This window comes from Sus scrofa, chromosome 3, assembly GCF_000003025.6.
Source record: "Sus scrofa isolate TJ Tabasco breed Duroc chromosome 3, Sscrofa11.1, whole genome shotgun sequence".
NCBI classification, from domain to species: Eukaryota; Metazoa; Chordata; class Mammalia; order Artiodactyla; family Suidae; genus Sus; species Sus scrofa.
In genome coordinates, this window is record NC_010445.4 from 117,338,168 (window position 1) to 117,352,983 (window position 14,816).

At 46.7% G+C, this 14,816-nt stretch overlaps 1 long non-coding RNA gene across 1 annotated transcript in view; it reads right to left on the bottom strand.

The window, feature by feature from the left end:
* Positions 1-14,816, bottom strand: part of LOC110260050 — a 78,684-nt gene that overhangs the window by 21,247 nt on the left and 42,621 nt on the right. The window contains exon 2 of the long non-coding RNA XR_002342831.1: positions 6,500-6,664. This is a non-coding gene — a long non-coding RNA (uncharacterized LOC110260050). The remainder of the gene's footprint in view (positions 1-6,499; positions 6,665-14,816) is intronic.

A 14,816-nucleotide genomic window follows, 5' to 3' on the forward strand; every position in this document is an offset into this window, starting at 1 on the left:
GTTTGGTTACCAGAGCCCGCCCTCAACAGAACTGTCACAGCTCTGGTGCAGGGACAGGAGTGTTTCTGAGGAGCCCGGAGCAGGCTGAGAGGAGGTATGTGCCTGGTTACTGCCTCGCAGTGGAGAAGGAAATGCAGTGTGAAGGCCAAAATACAGACAGTTGACAATATGCCACTTTGACAGCCAAAAGCTGGTTTTCTAGGCAACGCAGAAATTCTATATGGAACACAGCCCTCTGTCACAGTCCAGGATGATAACTTTCAAATACAAATATAATAATAACATGCGGAAATTCGTCACGGATCTCAGTCAATGACTCACTCTCACCCTCCAGGTATATCCATTACCCCCAGCAGACATCACCAGCCATGGTTCCTTACAGCTTCCCTCATGTCTGCAGGGCCCTACTGAACGGCTGGTCGGAGCCAGGAGATGGGCTGGTGTGGGTGCAGGCGCTGGCTGCTCAGGAACCTCCAGACCAAGGGAGAGGCCACCACCTCTTCTGCCCTCCTCGTTCTTCTTCTTTTTTTTTTTTTTTTTTTTTAGCCCCATACCTGCACCATATGGTAAATCCCAGGCTAGGGATTGAATCAGAGCTATAGCTGCTGGCCTACACCACAGTCACGGCAACACGGGATCCAAGCCACATCTGTGACCTACACCACAGCTCATGGCAATGCCAGATCCTTAACCCTCTGAGCAAGGCCCGGGATCGAGCCCACCTCCTCAAGGACACAGTGTCAGGTTCTTAACCCACTAAGCCACCAAGGGAACGCGGGCCCTCCTCGTTGTTATCACCTGAATCGCATGGCTTTTGGGGGTAAGTCAAGCAGCTTCTTAATTTGTGATTGTGGAGTCTCTGAGGCAGAAAGATGGTCTTTTCCAAGGATTCAGCTCAGTCCTGAACATGTTTTTGAGTTAAACTGGATCCATTTGGTACACGACAAAACTCCTCCTGGACCATCTCTGGAAGGTCATAGGTTGTCTTGCTCTTGGAGACCACCTGGGCCTGCAAGCACACTCCTGGTGACCTCTAACCCTGTGTTTTCATCCTGGCAAGTCACAGGGATTTTAAGCCCCTAGGACTCTGCCCCTCCTCTCCGGGGGTACAGGAGCTAACACACCCTTTTTATGGCTGTGGTACTGGCCTTGCTCTTTTCTCCAATATGCTTCTTGGACTTTGTCCTCGTGGTCACTCTCTCGTCTCTGAATTGGCCTTGAAACTAGCTAGGGCTTTCCCAAATATTCACGCAGCTTCTGGCCAAAGTGCAGGTGATTTCAATGAGTGGAGCTCTTTTGAGGGGTTCCCAAAGCAAAATGACTCTTTCTGTTTCCAAAGTATCTTCTCTTAAAGAACTTGGGGCAAGTGTCCTGAGGCAAGATTGGAAGAAACCATGGGACCCGAATCTCTCCATCCCCACAGTGAGTAACCCTTTTCTCTAAAGGGTCTTAATTTCTGAAGCCCAGGAGACCAAGCCAGGTGTTGGTCCTGGAGAAGTTGCCCTCATGTGTCAGCACAGCGCCCCCCACAGGGGAGCACACCAGCTTCCGCTCCCCCTGACCTGCCTGATTGACCTGCCTGACAAGAGTGTCAGGCTTGGTGAATCTAAACCCCCGCTTCTCATCATTCCCCAACACTAAGCACCAAACCTACCTAAAGCCTCACTCTTTTCATACTCCCCATTTCACGAGCTTGTCACCTCAGAGGCCTCCTCCCATGCCACCAGTCAGTCACAGCTCCAGAGAATTCCTCACTCATTCAACACAGTTTTGCAACGTCTCTTGCATCTCTTCACTGAACTATCCTCTGCCACCCATGCCCCTTTTCTGTGAGTTTTGACCCAGCCCCACCTGTGAGCCTGGGTGACGAGCATCCCAGCTGAACCAATCTGGTTTCTCTCTTTTTTCTTTCTCTTGAGAATTTGAACCAAGAGATACAGAAACTATACTAAAAACACTTGAGGCTCTAAAGCTTACGTAGAGTTTGGTCCAGAGTAGGTGTCAGAGCAACCCGAAGCCGCGGGCAAGCTGAGATGCTGAAGGAACGGAGGTGAAAGGCCCCACAGAGGAGGCGCAGGGAAGGGGCCTGGAGCTGAGAGGAGCGACCAAGTCATCTCAGCGAGCGAGACACACAGAGTCTAACAAGCATCCCCTGGGAGCTCTCCAGACTCCGTGAAGCCTGGCAGCACGTTCAGCCCCTCTCTGCTTACCGTTTATCCTCCCATTTGGCTTATGTTCATTTGGGTAGTTTTGGTTTCTTATAATCAAATAATCCTCAACTGAGCCAAAAGCTTAGTATGGGTGTTTACCTTTTACGTGTTCATGATCAGTCTCCTCCGCCAAAACAGACAACTCCCGAAGGCAGGTCCCATGCCCTGCTCACCAGTATTCCTTGCAAAAGGGGCAGAGCTGGACAGCCATGGAGGCATCTGTCAGCAGCATCATAATTCTCCAAGCGGACTTTCATTTCTTCAAATCCAGTCACGGCCCAGGCAGTCCCGGAATACTGACCATGGCACCACCTGGCCCTATGGCTGCCTCCTAAGTTCTTCTTTTGTTCTCATTTCAACCTTTCCTATCCCCAGAAACATCCCTGAGGTGGGAGACAGCAGGGAGAGGAGCCAAACATCATCTACCTTGCAGACAACTGACAAATGCCCTGAAAAATTGTCAAACATTCATCTTTCATGACACATCCATCCATCCATCCATCCACGTAGTCTATACACAGCATCACTTTTGGACTCACTGGGGTTGGGGATACTGAGATAAATAGCATTGAGTCTCTGCCCTGTTCAAGGAGCACATACTCTGAGCTCACATACCATCAGGAGCCAATGTGCTCACTCTCACCCAAAAAAGCATAGACGGAAATAAATGGAGGAGAAGTTACTGGAATATTGCCCAGAATCTTGCTGCTAACATTTTCTCTCCTTGGGATAGGAGAGTTGTCAAGCAGCAGGGAAGAGGGCACGTGTCGGGGTAGGACCCTCTGCATCTGCGGACACTATACGAGAGGTTGACTGCCATCCTGGCCCAGGTACGAAGCCAGGCCTTGGAGCAATCCCTTGCCCTTTGTAACACAAGCCTGTGGTCCCTCCCTGGGTCCTTTTGTCTAGGAAGGAGGAGAGAGGCTGCACTGTCCTGGCCAAGTTGGAACTATCCGCATGAAGAAAATGCTCAGCCAGGCTCTGGGATCTGAGGCCACAGGCTACGAAACCAGTATCTCACTCAAGCCTGCAGACCAGACTTAATCCCCAAATCTCAGCCCTCCCAGCCCCTACAGCAGATGTCCAGCTTCTTGCAGGCAGTGCCAGAGGCCATCTCTGCCAGCTTCTCCCAGAAAGCTAACTCCTCCAGGAGTGGTCAGAGCCCAGTGCCTCATCTGATGAAGACTGCAGTGGAAGCTGATTTTACTCATGCCCCCTAAATACCCCAGGGCATCCAGGACCAGGTGCCTTCCAGCTGTCCTTCCTTAAGGCTGTAGATGTAGAAAGAGGCCCTTATAAAAGCAAAACAGGGTTCTGACTGTAACTTCTTTGTTTATCTGGCTTATTTCTGTTCAAGTCCCATCCAATTTTCCCAGTTAAGTATCTGATTAAGTTTTCCCAGGCTCCTCACTGGTGGGGCATCCACCCTGCCCCTGTCTCTCTCCCCTGGTCTGACTTCTCATCAAAACCAGCCTGTTACTTCAGTTTTCCTGGACCTTCTCCTTAAGCAGAATTTCTCCACCTTGGTACTGTGGGCCCCTGGGGCTGGATAATTCTTTGTTACCCTGTGTATTCTAGGATGTTCCACAGCATCCCAACCTCTCTCAGCTTGATGCCAGTAGCAGCTCCCTCCTACTAATGACAACCAAAAATATCTCCAGACGCTGCCAAATGTCCCCAGGGAGCAAAATCCCCCCAGCCGAGAACCACTGCTTCAAAGGGACACAGACTCATCATCTACCTGGGCAAGGCTCAGACTCCAGAAGATGAACAGTTCTGTTTCCAACAGGACATAGGGAGTCGTCCCAGAGGCCTCCTCTGAATAGTCTCTGGAGCACCTGCTCTGAGAACAGCTCCAAAGGCTGAGAGGTCACCCCCTAAGCCTTGGGCCACCAGGGCCTTCTGTTCTGGGGAACAAAACTCACACTTTTTGGCCTTCTCCTCAATACCCTAGCATCCTAGATTTTCCTTAAAGACTAAAATTCAAAACCGCAATCCCACTGGCCCTATCAGTGAACAAGTATCATTACACTTCTGATTCAGGAAATGGTTTCTGGACCCACAACTCTCCCAACCAACCAACCAAGGGCTGCTGCTTTCAGAAGTGTATAGGGCTGACCAATCTCTCTTATTTCCTCTCCCATGGAAAGCAGTTCTAGAAGCTCATTCTATCTAATTCTATAGGCCAACCTGCTGCTTCTATTTTTGCAGGAGGACAAGGGGAAAGGAGAAATGGCAGCCCTCCCACGACAGGACAGGTCCCAGGGTGAGGGCTCATGGCCCGCATGGTGGGGACCGTGATGGAGGTGGCGGTGGTGGCAGGGACAGCCGGGACATGGTGCTGGTGGAAAGTAAGTGTTCAGTAGCCGCCTGGGTGCAGACCTCCTGACCGAAAGGGACAAGTGCAGAGGCAGCTTGTCGGTTGCTGGTTGTGACTGCCACCGCCGGATTCCCAGGTACTTCCTGGATTAAATCAGGCCTGAAATGAGGAGTCCTCGTCCAAAGCAGCCCCTTGGAAAAAACATGAACGTGCAATGCATTTTTGAAGGAAATGTTAAAGCTTCTTTTGTATCCCAGTTGAAAAAGAAAACCAGAGTTCTGGGCTGCTCCATATTTTACACTACACTTGAGGCCTGCGTGAACTCGGCTAGCAGAGGCGACATTGGAAGTGGGACTCTGTGAGGAGGGCTGGGCAGGATTCACTTTGCCAAGTTCCCTGTGGGCATCTTCAGAACTGAGTGGGCTTCTGGAGTGGAAGATACATTTTCAGACCCAGCACACATCCCTGCTGCTGCCCGAAACATTTGACAGAAAGCCAGAAAAGTCACACCATCAGATGACAACAATGTCCTGGCATAAGAACATTCTGACCACTTCCCATTCTTGTTTCCAAACATTCATCTCTGCTTATAAGCAAAGGCTCAATGTCAGTGGTGGGAGAGAGGAGGTGGGGTTGGAAACCACTTCTTAAGCCAACCTATGTCCGTCTAGCCTTAATTCTGAAATCTCTTGAGTTCAATGTCAAGAACATTTAGTGGGAAATATTTTTTAAATTCTGTTTTATAGTGGGTGATGATCTTTTGTCAAGTCAGAAGGTATTCAAGGTATACCTTTGCCGGAAAGAGGGAAAAAATGATTTTGTACCTGTGCAGATCTCTGCAATTTAAGATCCAAGAGCAATGGACAAGCTTGGAAAGATTCCCTGAGCATGCCTACACTGTATGCATGGTACAGCTCTGGGTCCCGGCCTCGTCTCCCTGGGTCTTTCACTTGCCCTCACTCCACACAAAGATGATGCCAAACTCTGCTACCTAGAAGCCCTGCAAACATCCTGTTCAACAGCTCCCCATCTCTGGTCTTGCCTCTCCTGTTGAACTGCTAGGAATCCTCCAACCCAGCTTGGATGGCACCACATTTTCTGCCCTCTTTTCCCCCTTCTCTTCATTAATCTGTGACTCCCATACACACAGTTGTGCACTGCATTGTCCACACTTCACTGTCATCATCTGTTTAGGCACTGCTCTCCTGTACCAGACTGTATGTTGGGAAAACAGAGGCCGTGACTTAAACATTGAAGCTGTCAGAGCCTGGCACAATGTCAAAGGACTCTCTCTTCATGTGTGAAATTCATGTCTTAATGAATTTTTTTAAGATTGCTGATTAAAAAAAAAAAAGCCACTCAAATTGGCAACAGACAAAAGGGAGCATATTGAAAGGTAACAAAGGACCTCATGGCATCAATGGGCAGAGCCTTCACAACTGCCAAGGGAGTGAGTCTGAGTTCTCAAAACGAGGTTATGAGAGGTCGCTGTATTGAATATGTGACACCTTCTACTGTCTAACAGAATCAGACCTGCCTCAGGCTAGCCAGACTGGAGATTCTGCTTCAGGAAAGTCAGCATCCATCTCCCGCCCTCCAGTTCCACAGATCTTCCCCTGGCTTTCCTGAGAATATGAGTCTTCTTTATTCCTTCTTCCCTCTTCCTGGGATCTCTATTTTGACCCATTTTGCTTAACGTTGAGATGATACCCAAGCAGCCTCAGGAAAAAACCTCAGCTCTCCTTTCCACAGTAGTTAAAATCCCTAATGCGATTATGAGCCAAGTGCCAGGGATCACCTGATCACATTAGGGGTCTAGAGTTCCTGAAGAGCCAGGGTCAATATAATACACTTAACTCCTCTAATTAAATCAGGTCATAATTAGTAAGAAATGCATGCATTAGCAAGGTCTGCGTTCCCATACTGCTCATGGAGCTAGATTATCTCTGCAGTCAAGTGTGGAACACACCTTCCTGGGGAAACGTCCATCCCCAGACGGCGAGGCTCTGTCACTGGCCCAGGCTTAATCTAGGGCCTTCTCTTCTGGCTGTTCCAAATGCTCCTTTCCCTCCTTTGAGGTCACTGTCCATCCAGTAAATCCTTGAGTCAAAGAACTACAACATCTAGAAACAGGCTGTTGAGAGAGAAAATCAGAATTTAGATAAAATTTGCTTGAGTCCAGGAACCAAATTGCTCTGGGTGGGCCAGCCTCCCTCCACAGACCCCTGCTCACAACTTCCCACCCAGTCCACCTCCAGCAGGGTCTGGCTTCTTCCTAATACAGGAAATAGAGGTTTTCTTAAGAATGTTTGATATCCCCCCCAAAGCAAACCTGGTATTCTGGATCTAACCACAGGATACGGAGGCTGATAGTAGGAAGTGACCCATTTTGTCCAGTCCAAAAACTGCCCAGATCAACAACTGTCAAATATTTGGATTGAAAGATATTGAGTATTCTCACAAAAACATGGGCAGTCTACTCCCAAGAAGGAAAAAGAACTCATTGCCAAAGAGTCCTTGGCATTGTCGGTAATTGTTACCATGTGGGTCAGTTCAGCAGGCCCCTCACTCAGCCCCACTAGATTCTGCTCACTGAAGCATTAACATAAATTCTTCCTCTGCCATTACTTCCTAGGAGTGACTCATGACTGTCCACAGGAAGGAGCAGCTCAGAGACCACTACCACCTCCCACAGATACCTCAGGGTGGGCTGTGGGTCCAGGCTGTGACAAGCAATAGATATTTGGAGACCAAACAACTCTAGGCTAGGCCTGGGTGCTTCAGAGCACAATAGAAAAGAAACATCATCAGCATCATTACCACCACAACCTCTTCCATCATCACCACCACCATCATCATCACCATCACCACAACCTCCATCCCCATTGTCATCATCACCATCATCACCATGATCCTCATTCTCATCCTCATCATCACCACAACCCCCCTCATCACCATCATCACCACCACCATCACATCCTCCATCCCCACCATCATCACCACCATGATCAACATCACCATCATCACGATTATCCTCATTCTCATCATCACCACAACCTCATCCATCACCATCATCACCACCCCCATCATCATCACCATCATCACCACCATCACCACATCCTCCATCCCCACCATCATCACCACCACGATCAACATCACCATCATCACCATGACCCTCATTCTCATCATCACCACAACCTCCTCCATCACCACCATCACCACCCCCATCACCATCATCACCATCACCACCATCACCACATCCTCCATCCCCACCATCATCATCACCATGACCAACATCACCATCATCACCATGACCCTCAACCTCAACCTCATCATCACCACAACCTCTTCATCACCATCGTCATCACCATCACCACAACCTCCACCCTTGCCATCATTATCACTACCACCATCAGCATAACCATGATCGTCATCACCAGCCTCACCCCCACAAAACTTACAGCATAATCACTTCAGGCCAGGCAGAGTTAAACATTAAGTCATTTAAGCTCATGCCAACTCTACACGGTAGATATTATCAATATCCCCATTCCACAGATGAGGATGTTGAGACATGAAAAGATTAAGTACCTATCTCAGGGTCACCAGTGAAGCTAAAATTCAGCTGGAAGCACCTGGAATTTGGGTCTATACTCTTCATCCCTCTCTGAAACTGCTTCTCATGAAAAGAGATGGACCTCCTATCCTTGGGATGAATGGATGGTTGAGCTCAACACACAAGGAACAAGGTGAGAACAAGGCAGCAGGGACCTGAAGGATTAAGAGAACATGCATGTTTCCACTGGGTCAGATCCTGTGTGGGTACTGAGGACATTATAATTTCTCTTTAAAATTTGGCCACACCTGGGTTATGCCTTGTGGAATTATGGAGAAATAAATCACCCTCCCAGAGCCACTGAGCAAGACTGGACCTTATTAGAGTTCAGTACTAGGTAGGAGTGAGGAGGGTGGGCAGAGGGGAAGGGGTGTATGTTGGCATTCTTGGAACCCCCAGCTATACACCAGCCCTATGCCTGGAACCCAAGTGACCCATCCACTTCTCATTACAACTGTCATTCCCTTGCTTACACAAAACTATTTCCATATGATCTAAGCTCAGTCATTTCTAAGAAGGGAATTAGGTATCCTTCAAGCTGAGCCCCATTTCTCTGGATCTTAAAGTGACCTTGAGAAGTTAGTCTTAGATGCATAAGCAGCTCTGAGCCAACAGAACCTGGGGTAGGCGTTGCCAAGGGAAAATCCATACCAGGTAAAACAGTGGCAAATGGTCTTAAATGCCACATAAAAGAGATTGTGAATTCTTGAGAGTCAAGTTAGTAGTCTTTGAGAGAGAAGACTGTGATTAATATGCTAATCGTAGCTATATTTTATTAGTGCTTAATATTTACCAGACTCTGTGTTGAAGATTTACACATAAAAGTCACATTTAATCCTCACAAGAACAGGGCAAATTGGTTCTAACTTGAATAAAGTCTGGTTTTCTGGTCCTACTTTTGAAAGGATTATCTCAGCATGATGTCACATTCAAAGGAACCTCTGTGGAGCCCTGGAACTAATAGAAGAGACCCAATCAACGATGTAGACCCTCAAGGAAATACCAAAGTGACATCACCATTCTAACACACAGAGAACCTTCTTAAAGTTGTCTTTCCCAGTTACCTCTCTTACCACTGTGTTTCACATGCTTTACAGAAGTCCCCAAATCCTCTGCCTTCCCTCATCCCCAGCAGACAAGAAAATGATGGCTTCTGACTGAACCTATGCTCCCCTCCCCCCTTTTGGCTCTGCCCCTGCTCTTCAGTAGCGCCCTGACATTTGCAATGCACATCCTATAAGCCTCCAGGGTTTTCCCTCACCCACACCCCCCAATCTGGGTAATAAAGGCCCCATAACTTTCAGGCAAGGATAGCAGATGTGTGTGTTAGCCAGCAAGAGGAGGGCAGGAGGGAGACGGAGCTTTTGGTATTTTTTTGGGTCATCACAACTGAATTATCAGCCACAATTTACAGATCAAAAAACTGAGGATCCAAAGAATTAAGTCCCTTTTCTGAAACAAACTACTGAATGGATTGGATGCCAAGTAATTTGTAAATAAACGATAAAAACTATAAATACCTGCCACCATACCAAAAGCTACTAGTTCCTGTGGCTGATACTAAATCCATGACAGGAATGTGCTCTTCCCACTACGCTTTCCTGGGTTGAGACATGACATATCCTTTCCCATTTTTGATTTTGTGATCTCTGGGGTGGCACAGGCACAGATACACACCTGATGCATGCATACAGATCCATGCACATGTTACACACTCATGCACAAAAAGCACACTCCCACAACCTCAGCTACTGTGTCCAGAGTCTTGACTGCTTCCACACTGGCAGATGCAAGCCTAGTATTGGACGTGGCTTCTGTATTTAGCCTCCTCTGCTACTGCTCAAGGGAACATATTCTTTTCACCACTGTGGAAATAGCCCTAGGTGATGCTGCAGAAAGCTTTAGGTAAAGCCTTAGGTTTGTGCCATAGGGAAGGGAGCAGCTGAAAAACATCCAGTTACCAGGACCAGTGCAAACAGGCAACTAGCTGGGGCCTGTCCTACTACCCACTGGAAGGAAAGAGAAGAGGATGTGGTTTGCCTCCAAGAAAAAGTGGGCTTTTTTTTTTTTTTTTTTTTTTTACATAATAAGTTGAACACTTTGTTTATATTTATAATGATAATTTTTAAAATAATGAGTCATTTTTTTTTCTCTTTTGCATTCCCTTGAGCATGACCTATTCCTTAACCGGCTAAGGTATATATTAGTTGGATGGAAAGCTGTCAGGTGGCTAGTGATGTTCTATCAGGAATGCATGGAGAGAGATGTAGTATTCAGCTCATAAAATTGAAATATGATTTCACAGTAAGAAAATAAGCCTGGACTGGGAGTCTGGTGTTAACAGATGCAAAGTGTTGCATTTGGAGTGGATAAGAAATGATATCCTGCTGTATAGCACAGGGAACTATGTCTGGTCACTTGTGATAGAACGTGAAGGAGAAAATGTGAAAAAAAGAATATATATATAAACACACACACACACACACATACATGTATGAAGGGTCACTTAGCTGTACAGTAGAAACTGATAGAACACTGTAAATCAACTCTAATAGAAAAAATAAAAATCATTAAAAAAAAAGAAAAGAAAAGAAAATAGGCCTGAAAGCTAGGCACTGCCCAGAGGGAAAAGATGGTCTAAATTTCTTTAGGTTCTGTTGACTGTATTGACTTTAGGTTCTGTTGACTGTATTGACAATCAATCAGTCAGGCATGCAGTCAGCAATCTCTACTGAGCCCCGCTCTGCCTGTTCCAGAAGAATAGTCTCATCCTCAAGAAACTTAGGGGAAAGAGACCACACTAAACAAAAGTGAGATAATATGAGGAATGAAAAGCGCTGAGAAGAAGATATGATTGGGTAGTACGGTGTGTGTCTGTTTTGCAGGGGTTGGCAGAGGGCCTGTAGTCCTTAGGGAGGTCAGTAAAGACTGAATGAAGAGGTGACATGTAACCCAAGACTTGAGTGATGACACAGCAACCAAACAAAATCTAGAGAACACAGAAGCAACGGAAAGTGCAAAGGCCCTGAGACAGGAATATGTTCTGGCAACTAGAGAGAAAGACAAGGATTACTGCTGGAGAATTCTAAAAGAGCAGAATGGAGAAATAGAAAATATGAGAAGTTTACAGAGGGTAGTTTCCATGTGTCCTTGAAAACTGGAGTAAATAGTTTAAATTTTATGGAGCTCCCATTGTGGCTCAGTGGTTAACAAATCCGACCAGGAACCATGAGGTTGCGGGCTCGATCCCTGGCCTTGCTCAGTGGGTTAAGGATCCGGCGTTGCCTTGAGCTGTGGTGTAGGTTGCAGACACCGCTCGGCTCCCACGTCGCTATGGCTGTGGCATAGGCCAGCGGCTATAGCTCTGATTCGAACCCGAGCCTGGGAACCTCCATATGCCGAGGGAGTGGCCCTAGAAATGGCAAAAAGACCAAAAAAAAAAAAAAAAAAAGTTTAAATTTTATTCTTATTGCACTAGCAAGACATATTGTTTTAAACATGAAAGTGACGCAATTTGATTTATACTTTAGAAAGACCACCCTGGCTATTATGGTGGGAGATGGGCAGGGTGTTTCAACCTTGCCACTATTGGAATTTTTGGGCCAGGTAATTAATTCTTTGTTGTGGGGGTTGCCCTGTGTCTTGGAGAATTGTTAGCAGCATCCTGGCTTCTATCCACTAGATGCCAGTAGCACCCCTCCTTCCGGCAGTGACAACCAAAAGTGTTTTAAACATCATCAAATTCCCCCAGGGGACAGAATCACCCCCAGATGAGAACCTCTGCTCTATGGGAACACAAGTAGAATAGGAATGGCCATTAGGAACCTGTAGCTGTGGTCCAAGAGGGAGAAATGGTAGCTTAGATGCTGATGGTAACCATGGAGATAGTGAGACATGTTTTGGGTCCAAGATCTATTTTGAAATTAGAGTCAGTGGGATATTCTGATGGATTGGATGTAGGATGTAAGAGAAAGAAAAGTTAAAGATGACTTAAAATGTTTTGGTCTGGGCAACTGAATAGATGGCAGTTCTAGTCACCAAAATTGACAATGCTTGGAATGAGGCACAGATATGGGGACGGGGCAGCTAAACCGTTCTGGTATTGATCATGCTAAGGTTCTTTTTAGACATCTAAGTGCAAAGATTGAGAAGGCAATTCAGGCAGATAGAGAGATAGGGAGATTCAGGCAGAAGATAAGTATAAAGCTGAAGTATAAAATTGAAAAACAATTATGGAATTTTCTTCTGTAGTGTGTACAGGCCAGGAGACTTGCTGTCCAATTCAGGAGGAGGGAAATACAGAGGAAGGAAAAGCTAGAGGTCACCCCTCCCAGTCCTGAGGGATTAGTAGGAGAGGAGGGAATATGCAGAAGAGGCAGGGGTGAAATAAGAGGCTCCAATGCGTTGAACAGTTGGAGGGGAAAACCAGAAGGAGGAATCTTTCGTCCTCCTGTTTCCCAGCTGGAACTCTAGGTTAATATCACTACAAAGCCTATTCTTGTACCAACATGGCAGCCATCACACCAAAGTAAATTTAACTATGAAGTATATCAGAGCTAAGGAAAGACCAAGCTCGAATTACCCTTTCTGAGCCATTTTCAGGTTCTTCATGGCGTGTCTGGGACACAGACATCCCCACAGGCCCTCCAGGGGGGATCTGTATGGTCACCAAGTTGGGAGCCAAAGGGTCTGCATGAGGCAGCAAGGCAGGTGGAATAATGATCCCACTGCAGAGTCCTCTTAGACCAGAGTTAGATGTAGGATGCAGCAGACACAGAGTCAGCCAAGGAGGGCAACTAAGAATAGAGAGGTAAAATCACAAGTCTTACCAGCTGCTGAGCTCAGGCACCAGTGGCACTGACCAGCCCACGAGACAGTGCCTCAGAAATGGGAGGACCATCAATGCCTGAGGAACATAGCCAGTGCTGCTCCCACACCCAGTGCCATGGTGGAAGAGATGGGAAGAGATGAAAGCTGGAATCAGATGAAATTATTCACTTGAACCAAAATGTGGTTTTATTTCTTCTTTCACCACCCCGTGTGTGGGAAGCTCATGTGGAATATCTGATCAGTTTTAAGAAAATAAAGAAAGAACCATTTCTTTCATCAGTGCGGTTAACAAGGATAAACCTTTATTACTCCAGGACACATTGGTCAAATAGCCAATCCAGCGGTGTTTAGCAAACCATTTTTGAATGCCAGGCTGTGTGCCAACTCTCATGCTAGGTGCTGAGTACTTGTAGGCTCCCGTTCATTGTGCAAGAGCCACAGATACCAACTTTGTTCAGAAGCACACAACAGTCCTTGCTAGGGTCATTCAGGACAATCCCAAGAGGAGTGCCAGGCTGGGAGCATGGCTTTGGCTGAAGGTCTCCCTTCCAGGCTCTGTGGGAGGGTAACACACATGATAAACCTCACACCTCCAAGACTATGAGGTCTAAGAGGGAAAAACTGTCCACCATTAACCTATATCCCTATTGAAATAATAAAAACGAACAAAATGATAAGAGTCACAGATTCAAAGAGTGGTGGAGCCAGAAGAAACTTCAGCACTTAGTGGTCTGATCCCTCATTTAACTGAGAGGGCACTGAGGCATGGCTACGAGACAAACCCCTTTGTGATCACATAGCAGATTCGAGGAGGAGCAAGAAGTTGTCATATCCTACAACTCCTCAGAGACAAGAGTCACGTAGTGATTTTAAGAAGTTACTGAAAAACTAACAAGCATATAGCAATCAAGAAGATGATCTTTGAAGGGAACCATCTACTTTTTGGGCTGAGGCAAGTTTGGATACAGATGGTATCCTAGCTTAGGCTGCTATAACAAAACACCATAAACCAGGTGGCTTAAACAACAGAAATTTATTTCCCACAGTTCCAGAGACAGGAAGTCTGAGATCACGGTGCCAGCCTGGTCAGGTTCTGGTAAAAGTCCCGCTTTGCAAGCAGCTGCCGTCTCACTATATCCTCACATAGTGGGGAGAAGGGGGTGGGGATGGGGAGGAGAAAGACAGGCATCTGGTCACTTCATCTTCTTATGAGGGCACCAATTCTACCATGGGGGCCCCTCCCTCATGACCTCATTTGAACCTAATTACCTCCCAGAGGCCCCAGTTCCAAATGCCACTACATGGGGCATTCAGTGTATGAATTTGGAGGGGAAAAACACTTGATCCATAGCAGATGGTCTAGGAAGACATGGCTAGAAAGGCTGGGCACCCCACCACCATCATGGGTCTTGGTGCCATCCCTATAGGCATGATGCTCCGTCTTATAAAAATCACCTTCAGTGTCTATGGCAGTTGAGCTGTCATGAAGTCAACAGGCAGAGCAGGGCCACAAGGGATTACCCTCCATGGCTCTTTCCCCAGCAGAACTGACCAGCTAGGGTACTTGGATGGGATTTTACAGCGGGAGTGGCATATAAACAGAGCTAATACTTTGAATATTAGATCTCTGAAGCTGTACCCTACAAAACAAAGGCTGTTTAATTTTTTTTGATTTACGATTATTTTATTTTCACTAAGATACATTCTCTGGACATAAAACGGAACCAACCTGCAATTCCATAGTTACATCTCAATCTTGAAAATGAATCAGAAACCCAAGGTTCTTCCCTTGGCTCTGACATTTGCTCTAGCACCTAGGTGGTTTTCTTTCCCTTTCTGG